Source organism: Chenopodium album, chromosome 3 (assembly GCF_948465745.1).
Source record: "Chenopodium album chromosome 3, dcCheAlbu1.1, whole genome shotgun sequence".
Lineage (NCBI taxonomy): Eukaryota > Viridiplantae > Streptophyta > Magnoliopsida > Caryophyllales > Amaranthaceae > Chenopodium > Chenopodium album.
In genome coordinates, this window is record NC_137836.1 from 81061347 (window position 1) to 81072608 (window position 11262).

At 33.4% G+C, this 11262-nt stretch overlaps 1 long non-coding RNA gene across 1 annotated transcript; it reads right to left on the reverse strand.

Annotated features, from left to right (window-relative positions):
• Positions 1 to 422: 422 nt before the first annotated feature.
• Positions 423 to 1508, reverse strand: LOC145619289 (uncharacterized). Its single transcript, XR_014108114.1, has 2 exons — positions 1084 to 1508; positions 423 to 694 (listed from the first exon to the last, which is right to left on the reverse strand). It is a non-coding gene; the product is annotated as an uncharacterized LOC145619289 (long non-coding RNA).
• Between the last annotated feature and the right edge of the window lie 9754 nt (positions 1509 to 11262).

Genomic DNA, 11262 nt, shown 5'->3' on the forward strand with positions numbered 1-11262 from the left:
ATAGTTAAAATTTCGGCAATTTTTTTTATAGGTGAAAAAAAGTCAAAAAAATTCCAAAATTTAAGGCTATATCCACGCTAGGGCTGGCAAACGGATCAGGTCGGGTCGGGTTCGTGTTCGGGTCACCTAATTTCGGGTCAGCTACCCCCCAACCCGAACCTGATCCGTTTAACTTTTCGGGTTGAAAACCTCAACCTGAACCTGATATTTTCAGGTTCGGGTCAACCCGAAATTGACCTTACTTGACCTGATTTTTTATTTGGATTAAAATCAGGTTTCTTTGACCTGAACTTGACCCGACCCAAACCTGATATATTCAGGTTCGGGTTAACCCAAAATTAACCTGAATTAACTTTTTTTTCATTTCAAACACAAGTTGTTCAGAGGTTGAGCGTTTTAATTCAAACCAAAATTAAATGGCATAGTCTAACAAAGTAACAATCCTAATTAACGATTATAAACCGATAAAAAGTGCAATTCACTAATTACAAACCAAGTTTCAAAAGATTTTTTAACACAAATTACAGTTCTCAAAAATAATAGAAGATGCAATAAGATTTTCATTTGAATTAAGATCGGGCGATGTTGAGACTGTCAATCTATCATGTTGTCATCCTTGTTCACCACCTCAAGCTTTAAAATTGATCCACAACATTTCCAATTGAACATGGGTGATTACTTCTTGCTGCCAAACCTATAAAGAAAAACAACACTAATATAATTAAAACATGATAATAATCTAAATCAGACTAGATTGTCTAGATCTAACTAGTAAGATCTAAATTAAAACATGCATGCTCATGAAAAACAAAAAATAACAAGAATCACCATTAAATAAACAACATTTAACAATAAAAATTAGCATTACATTCGAAAATTAGCAAAAACAACCGTATTATAACATAAACAACAACATTTAACATCATAAATTAGTAATAACACTCGAAAATTAGCATGTAAAAAAAACAAAATAAACGAAAGCAGGTAATTATAAAATTAACAACAAAAGAATACGAAAATAAACAAAAATAGCATGTAAAAACACGAAAAAAGAAACAGAAAATAAATTAAGAAGCAAGATACCTTGATTGATGAAGGAGAAGAATTAAGGAACGCGTCTTGTGAAGGAGTGAAGGAGATGACAAATTGACAATGGTAAACGACTGAAGGAAATTAAAGAGAAAATTCAACAATATAATGAGTTTTTGAGGAGAGAGAAAATTAAAGAGAGCGAAATGAGGGGAAAAACGGCTGAAGAGGTGAGGGGAAATGAGATTATTTTAGGGTTTTGAATTTATATAGGAAGCCTCTTTGTGCATTTGGGCTGGGCTAATAAAAGCTTTTTACGTTTTTTTTTTTTTAAACTTAAACTAATTCGGGTTATCAGGTCGGGTTCGGGTTGACCCGACCTGATTATGACCTGAAATTTATTTCGGGTTAAGTGGGTCGTCTTCGGGTTGAGATTTTCAACCTTAACCTAACCCATTTAATTTCGGGTTCGGGTTCGTGTCGACCCATTTAAGTTTTCGGGTCAAAATTCTCAACCCTAACCCGCTTTTTTCGGGTCGGGTTCGGGTCGGGTTTTCGGGTCGGGTCAGTTTTTGCCAGCCCTAATCCACGCTTTTTGGGAAATTTGGGATGTTTTGAGGCCCGGTGTCGAAAAGTTTTGAGAGTTAAGGGGATACGTCTCGGGGTCATTTAATGTCGTTTGGAACCATATGTGATTATTATATGTTGTTATAAATGTTTGTGGTAGGCTTGAGTTAGTGAAATCGGTGCAAGATGTAAACTGGTAAATTGGCCGTTTAAAGGCAAATTGGTTGGTTCCACCAAACCAATTGGACTTTTGGAGAGTATTAGGGACCATGGTAAACATATAGGCAATTTTTATTTCCGAGCGAAAAAATTTGTAAATTCTAAAATTGAAGACTAATATCCAAGCTTTTTGAGAAATTTTTGAGGTTTTGGGGCCTGTTGTCGAAAAGCCTTAAGATTTTAGGGTTTACATTTCAGGGTTACATAAATGTTCGTGGTAGGCTTGAATTAATGAAATCGGTGCAATTTGTAAGTCGGTAAATTGGTCGTTTGAAGGCAAATTGGGTAATTCCACCTACCCAATTGGACTCCGGGAGGGTATTATGGACCATGGTAAACATTTCGGCAATTTTTATTTTCATGCGAAAAAAAAGTCTAAAAATTTAAATATTGAAGGCGAATATCCACGTTTTTTTAGAAATTTGGAGTCTTCGGGGGCTTTGTGTCTAAAAGTTTTGAAATTCTAGGGAATATATCTCGGGGTCGTATAATGTCGTTTGGAACCATATATGATCGTTATTTTTTGTCTTAAATATTCGTGGTAGGCTTCAGTTAATGAAATCGGTGCAAGTTCTAAACCGGTAAATTGGTTGTTCAAAGGTAAATTGGATGGTTCCACCCACTCAATCGGACTCCTGGGCGTATTAGGGATCATGGTAAACATTTCGGCTATTTTTATTTCCGTGCAAAACAAAGTCAAAAAATTACAAAATTAAAGGCTAATATCCATGATTTTTTAGAAATTTTACAGGTTTCCGGGCTCGGTGTCGAAAGAAATGAGATTTTAGGGGATACATCTCGGGGTCTTATAATGCCGTTTAGAACCATAAATGATCATTATATGTTGTCATAAATGTTCGTGGTTGGCTTGATTTTATAAAATCTGTGCAAGTTGTAAACTAGTAAATTGTCGTTTGAAGGCAGATCGGTTGGTTCCACCCACTCAATTGGACTCCCAGATGGTATTAGGGATCATGGTAAACATTTCGGCATTTTTTATTTTCGGGCGAAAAAAAGTCAAAAAAATTCCAAAATTGAAGGCTAATATCCATGCTTTCTGAGAAATTTTAAAGGTTTCGGGACCCGGTGTCGAAAAGGCTTGAGATTTTAGGGGATACATCTCGGAGTCATATAATGTCGTTTGGAACAATAAATGATCATTATATGTTGTCATAAATGTTCGAGGTAAGCTTGAATTAATAAAATCGGTGCAAGTTGTAAACTAGTAAATTGCCGTTTAAAGGCAGATCGGTTGGTTCCACCCCACCCAATTGGACTCCCAGATGGTATTAGGGATCATGGTAAATATTTCGGCAATTTCCGGGCGAAAAAAAGTCAAAAAATTCCAAAATTGAAATCCACACTTTTTGAGAAATTTGGGATGTTTTGAGGCCCGGTGTTGAAAAGTTTTGAGACTTAAGGAGATACATATCGGGTTCAAATAATGTCATTTGGAATCATATAAGATCTTTATATGTTATCATAAATGTTTGTAGTAGGCTTGAATTAATTTAATCTGTGCAAGTTGTAATCCGGTAAATTGGCTGTTTTAAGGCTAATAGGATGGTTTCACCCATCCAATTGGACTCCCGGAGTGTATTAGGGACCATGGTAAACATTTCGCCAATTTTTATTTTCGGGCAAATAAAAGTAAAAAAAATTCAAAAAGTGAAGGCTAATATCCGCATTTTTAGAAATTTTTGAGGTTTCGGGGCACGGGGTCAAAAAGTCTTTAGATTTTAGGGGATAAATCTCGGGGTTATTTAATGCCGTTTGGAACCATATATGATCATTATATGTTGTCATTAATGTTTGTGTTAAACTTGAGTTAATGAAATCAGCGCAAGTTGTAAACCGATAAATTGGTCGGGGATGGTTTAACCCACCCAATTGGACTTCCGGAGGGTATTAGAGATTATGGTAAATATTTCGGCAATTTTTATTTCCGGGCGTAAAAAAGTCAAAAAATTCAAAAATTGAAGGTTTATATCTACGTTTTTTGAGAATTTTAGTTTTCAGGACCGGTGTCGAAAAGTCTTGAAATTTTAGGAAATACATCTCGGGGTTATATAATATCGTTTGGAACCATATATGATCATTATTTGTTGTCATAAATGTTCGTGATAGGCTTGAATTAATGAAATCGGTGTAAGTTGTAAACCGGTAAATTGGTCGTTTTAAGGCAAATTGGTCGTTTTAAGGCAAATTGGATGGTTTCACCCACCCAATTGGACTTCCGGAGAGTATTTGGTACCATGGTAAACATTTTGGCAATTTTTATATTCGGGCGAAAAAAAGTCAAAAAAATTCCAAAATTGAAGGCTAATATCTACGCTTTTTTAGAAATTTTGAATGTTCCGGAGCCCGGTATTGGGGATACATCTCGGGGTCAAATAATGCCGTTTGGATTTATTTATGATCATTATATGTTGTCATAAATGTTCGTGGTAAGCTTGAGTTAAAGAAATTGGTTCAAGTTGTAAACCGATAAAAGACAAGGGTATTAGGGACCATGGTAAACATTTCGGTAATTTTTATTTTTCCGGGTGAAAAACAGTAAAGAAATTCCTAAATTGAAGGCTAATATCCACGCTTTTTGAGAAATTTTTGAGGTTTCGGCTATGATATGCATGATCTATTACAGTAAGAGCAGATTGTTTTTGTCACAAAATGTGTTGGGTACTCTTGCATTTACAACTACTTGGCTTTGTCCGACATTTGCTGGTTTTGACTAGCTAGTATCGAGGAAAATTTGAGATGCTAAAGTCTTGTGTATGTTTGTTAGACAATTATAAATTATGTGTCTGTTTGTTACAGTTGTAAAATGTAGAGATGCAGAAGTCTTGTGTCGACTTAAATGTAAATGTTTGTCAAATATAGTTATAGTCATAGATGTTATGATATAGTCATATAGATTATAGTCGCTGAAATGTATTCCCATTTAGAATTATTTTTTAAAACTGATATTACGTTATGAAATATATCATACTATCCAACTACTATAGATAAAGGCATAAAGCTTATTGCAATGATTGAATATTCAAGTCTCCCATATATGAACTATGAAGTAGTTTTCTTGTTGATTTTTGGGTTTCTTTGATTCAGAGGTTTAAGTTTGAGAGGAATATGATGGTATGTTGCTTTTGAGTTTACTTATGATGTGATAGTGGATTGGTCCTTTAAGATTCTAGTGGCTATTTTTATGTGTGCAGTGAAAAATTTATTTTGAAAGCATACTTGGAGTAATTTTGTGAAGAAATTTGTATAGTAGGAAACATTTGAAAGGAAATGGGGTAGCCAAGTCCGTTATATTTTAATGGTTATTATTGTGTTTTATTTGAGGTTCTGAATGATCAATGATGGCATATTTTTACTTAAGGAGGTTGAGAACAATTTAAATTAGGGAGCTACTTATATGTAATTGGGTTTTCTGTTAGATCCTTTGAACAGAATGATTGAAATGAGTGACTATTAATTGTCAATATAGTTCATATGTTTGAATGATTAACTTTTTTCTGTCAAGTATTGTGCTATACAGTATACAAGGGATGAGTGTTGACAATTTGTTGTGGATCATTGGAGTTTTGAAGGGAATTTAGGCTGCAGAGTATGTGTGATTGTGTGATTAGAAAGTGGAGGTTTTGTGGGGATCTTTTGGTTTATTTGATGGAGGGGTTTCTTTTGACTCGAATTTGATGATATTTATGATATAGCAACTAATACTTGTAACAGTGGGAAAGCTGAATTTTTTTGTAACAAAATGTGTGGGGCTACTAGTTTAAAAGTGTAATTGAGATTATATTCTGGAAGGACTTACTGTTATTATGTTCTTCATATTGATTAACTTGTGTGCCAAGTCGTGTGCTTCTTTAGGTATGAGTGCAAAGCAGCTTGTTGTAGATTATCTGGCTTTGAAGGGAATCTTGTTTGTTAATTTTGTGTGGTCTAAGTGAAGGTTGCGTGTTGATCTTTTGGTTATTTTAACGAGGGGTTTCTTTTTGTATGATACGTGTTAAAATGCATGATATGTAACATTAAGCAGGCTGATTTAAAAAATATAAAATAAATAAATAAATAAATAAATAAATATGCGGCTTCACTTTTGCTAATAAAACTACATACTATATTTTGTCCATCATAACCTCTATTTAGACTTGGGTAATTATGCTAAGAATGTGAAATGCTGGAGAGTCTCATTTCGACTAAAGGAAAGTGTAAATTGTTGATGTTAAGTGTAGTTTTGTGGTTACCAGAAAAGGAAGCTTCTTTTTATTCTTATAGTTATAGTTGTAAACAAAGGATTGAGATCATAATTGTTAACTTGTATTTATATTTCTATTTTTTTTCGTTGTCTTTTGCTGATGTGTTTAGGAATATTTCCATGCTGTCTGATTATGATTGTTAAAGCTTATTACAATTTGGGGAATTCCTGATTGTCCTATATTTGAAATATTTTATCTGAATTGCCTATGGCTGTTTATATTATTGTTTGCTGGAAAGAATTTTGAACTTTGTATGGTTTAGAATTTCGAAAGTACATTTTGTTTTTTGTTAATAGTTCAAATCAAGTTTTTTAGGTCAAGTAGTGCTTATTGGAATGGAATGTTAGTAGTTATGTTTTGTGATAAGTTTTGTGTGCTCTTATCTTATGGTGATAATGGGTGTGTGATGATTATTGGGTTTCTGTTATTAGAGGTTGGGATCTGCTGTTTGTGGCTGTGTTTTTCATCTGGTATTTGGATTAAAACACATTAAGTCATCTTATGAAGAATTCTACATATAGGGAAACATCTGAGATGAAGTTTGGAAGCTAAATCTGTGATGTTTTGATGGTTGTTATCATGTATCTTTGTGAATAAGTGAAGATTGGAAGCACTTAAGAAGTCTGAATGGCGGCATGTGTAGACTTAAAGAGGTGATAATACATTGAGGACAAAATATTGATTAGGGAGTTTCTGATACCTTAATCCGTTATCTGTGAGATCATTTGAACAGAGCGGTTGAAATGTTTTGAGTTTTTGACAATTGTTTTAGTTTGTGACTTTTGGGTCATTATTACGAGAGGTGTTGATTTAAGGAGGGAATTATATGTTGAGAACCAAGTGTAATGTGCGAGTTTTTCTATGCTTTAATTGGTTATTTTTGAGATTATTTAAGCTGCATGATTGAGATTAGTGACTACCAATTGATGATATAGGTGCACAAGTTGGATATTGTATAGTTAATTGACAGTTTTATCCTGGAAAGATTAATTGGCATTAAGTGTTACATATAGTTAATTGACGGTTTTATCCTGGAAGGATTTATTGGCATTAAGTGTTACATATAGGCATATAGCATATAACATGTTATTTATACCAAGTAATGTACTACTTTTTTTTACTGCAAACAGCTGGTGTTGTAGATTATTAGATTATTTTTGTTGGGAATCTTGGTTGGTAAGTTTTAGGTTCTACAAAGGTGAAGATTGGTTGTCGGTCTGATCTGTTGTTTATTTGATGAAGGCTTATGTTTTTAGAGGAAAATGGTGAAATATTAAATAGAACTAGACAACTAGTAATACAGCCTTGGTATATATTCTTGAAACAAAATATGTATGGTGCATGTGTTGGAAGTTCTATAGTTAGCTGATGATTACATTTTGGAAGGATTTATTGGTATTATTCTTTATTGTTATATTGCGTAAAATAATATTCATGCCAAATGATGTGCTAGTTTTGAAGTTATGACTCTAATGAGTGGAAAAAGCTTGTAGATTTTGCTCACATTTGCTGGGAAACTTGTTCTGAAGGTGGTGGTTATGTTGGATTGTATGTTGAGGGGTCTTGTTTTTGGGGGAATAAGATGAGCAAAGTGATATGAATCAGGAAGCTGCATGTTGTAATTGCCAAATTTTTGGGGTATCGAGGGTTGTGGAATTACTTTCTAGGCTTATGTCCAAGTTAGAATAAAGTCTTGTCATTGTCTAAATAAGCTCTATGCAAACTTATGGTTTTGTGTACAAAGTACTATTTATATATCTTACAGTCGTCGTTACAGAGAATATTAAGTTGAAGCCAGAAAGTGTTGTTGATAATTGAAAAGAGTGGGGAAATATATTCAAATGTTTTGCTGCTAAGTGGATTGTTCCCTTCTTTCATATGCTTAATTTTATCAGATGTCACGTGAGAGATTGTTGCTTCTTTTTGGACTTTGTTATGGGAGCAAAATCTAAGGTTGCATGATAACAAATTAAAGATTTGAGTTCCTCCTTTTTTTTTTTCTTCTTCTTCTTCTTTTTTTTATTTATTTTTTATTTTTTTATTTTTATTTGGTAGCTTCCATTGCAGGCTGTATTGGTATATAGCTGCTAGTTTATTTCTCTTTAGTAAATGAGGAAAGGTCTAGTATGAATATACGCTTTCTAGTATTTGTAGTGCTAGGTACCAATTACCAAGTGTAGCCTTGCTATCTTTGAGTATTTCTTGCAAAACTGTGATTTTAAAATTGTAGAATGAGTGAAACTACGAGGCATTGCTTTAAAGTATCTAAGTTTTGAGAGAGTATGGGATGCTGTCTTTGTATTTTGATGGCTTTATGTATATTTGATTTGAGGGTTAATTTGACAAGAGCCGTTGATTTAAGGATGAGAGAGTGTAAATATTGTGGGAGTATGATGATCGTAACAGTACTGTATTAAAAATCCTAGCATCCAAAGTTACCCAAATAATGGTCAGAAGAATTTTGACTGACTGCATTAGGTATATACTACTGATACTTATCTTGAGCAGCTTATTGAAAAAGATGTTAGGAATTAGGATTAGATTTATGGAAGAATCTTATCCTGGGGCTAGGGTGGGTTCAAGGGGTATTTTTTTTCTTTTCTTTTTTTATTTTAATTTTTATGTTTAATTAATGTCTATAGATCACCAAGGGTAATGATGAAGATGAGATTTGACTTTACTTTCAAAGTCTATACCAACATTGTCAACTAGCTTGATGACATCTATATATTATTATTTATTCATGGAAATGATCAACCTCAAAGAGAAGTAAAGAAAACTCTCATATGCATATTAATAATTTAGCTTAATAGGTGAAGATTTTCAAGTTTCTTGAGGGTAAGATTTGGAATTTTTGCATTGCTTTATAGTTTATATATTGTACCATCCAAAGTGAGGATGTATTTTACAATTGTGCTATCCTCTGTGACTACTGTGTTCCTTGGATGTTTAGGACTAGTGAGATATTCCAACCAAAGGTATTATGATTCCTTTGTCAGTAGATATGTAAATTCTAAAGATTGAAGAGTGAAATCACATTGATAATTGGGAACTGAGTTATTGATATCTTTTCCTCTGATTGGTTTGTTGTGTGAATACTTAGGAAAATAGTTGACATAAAGGGGATGGCTAAGTTGCTCATAGTGTTGGCTAGCAGACATAAACTGGATAAAACTGTTGTTATGGGCTATCGTGGGTTTAGGTTCTTTCAGGATTTACAAGCATTTGAATTGGTTTGAGTCAAGTTGATTGATTCTAATGTGTGATTTTACTAGATTTAAGCCCATTCCATTCACTATTTTGTGCATGTGGGAGCATGATGTGTGTTAAGTTTGTAATTAATGATCTTTTTCTTATACTTACATGTTGCTTAATTGCATATTCTCTTATAATGAATTGTATGTGCTTTAATTTGCCTGTACTAAAAGCTTATCTCCTTGAACTTTCTTAACTAAAGTAACTCATCAATTTTCTCATTGGAGGGATGTCAATTTCATGCATTGAAAATGAAATTGATATTGAGACATCATATTGAAAATAAATAACTTTATATCTATTGTTTGTCCAAATTTTAAAGGCAAGGATGGCTTGTTTATTTAAGCATTTATTATGGTTAATTATTAGCCGTTTTGCCTAAGTTGGAGAGACTTATGAAGGTTCATACACATAACATCGGGTCGACCTTGTGTCAAAATCATAGGGAGTGATTTGAGATGATGATAATTTATTAAAAGAGGTCTTTGTAAAAGTTACTTCCTCCGTTATGTTAATATTGCAACAAGGAGGAAATTACGCATCCCAAAACACATTTTATATGCTAAATATCTATAATTGTGTAAGAGTAAAAATTACAAAAAGTTGATATTGTGAAAGTATTATATGAGACGAATCCAACAAGATCCCACTTGACTATATTTTGTTTAACGTATAACTCATATTATATGGTCAAACAAGATTGATGAATAGTGCAAAAAGTCCATTGTTGCAATATTAATAGAACGGATGAAGTATAACATTTCGGACCCTACAGTGTACTGCTTATGGGTGGGTGGAGACTTGTCTTAAAGATGGTGTCTTATCTTTTGTCTTTGTAATGTTGTCCCTTGCCTAATAATGTCTGTGTAGTTGGAATGTCTTGTTTTTTAGGAGGGCCTTAAATTTAATGCAGGGTAAATCAGTAGTTGCAAGTTATAATAAAACAGATGGATATTTTCCTCAAGATATTTCCTTTAGGATAGTATAGAATTTAGACCATCATGATGTCAATTTTGTTGTTTTTTATGACATTCTATTTCATTTGCATTGAAATTTTGAAATGGATATGCTTATATATAGATGTAATATTGATTTGAGCATGCAAGTGATTTCAAAAGCATGAGATGTAAACTTATTAAATAAAACTATACTCGTAGGAGCTAGTACGCATGAAATCTACGCTGCTGATAATCTAAGAATTGAATCTGATCTACACCTAACCGTATCAGGACCAACAACCCGTAATAGATTTAACCTGAATAGGACATTTCCTGCTATAAACCCTCTAGTTAACTATCTAAAATTCGTTGAACTTGACAAAACCAATAAGAAAAGTATGACATTAACTTGTGACCGTGGTCGCCACCATGGTGTTGTAGCATTTGATGATGAGCTGATTGCAATCCGTGTCATAGTTGCTGTAAAAGTTGATTAGTCTGTTAGGATTTAACAATGATTAAGGTATACTAATAGAATTCGTCAAAAAAAAAAAGAAAAAAAAAAAGTATACTATTAGAAGCTAATTGCTACACTTTAAAAAGTACTTGCATGATATGGTTACTTGATGCCAAAATTACCTAAAATCCAAATAATCAACTTTAATTCATTCACAACTTGGACTAGATTAACATAAACTCAATAGACCTGTTGACACAGCCCTATGCCCCTACCTGCCGAAGGTGTTCAAGCTAGGAAGGTCACTCTGCCTCTGTCTTGAACACGTTCACGAATGCACTGTCGGCCAAATTAGCACGGTGTCAATTTGATTCAATAAGTATTGTCTTGTCATAGGTTAACCCAAAACTGATTTGAGGACTCTTAACTCATGGTAAGGGTAACAAGGTGTTCCCTACAGTTTATAAAAGTAGAGCACTATAAAGTATCAAAGTCACAAAATTGCTAAAAGTAAAGCTTTATAAAGTAGCAAAGT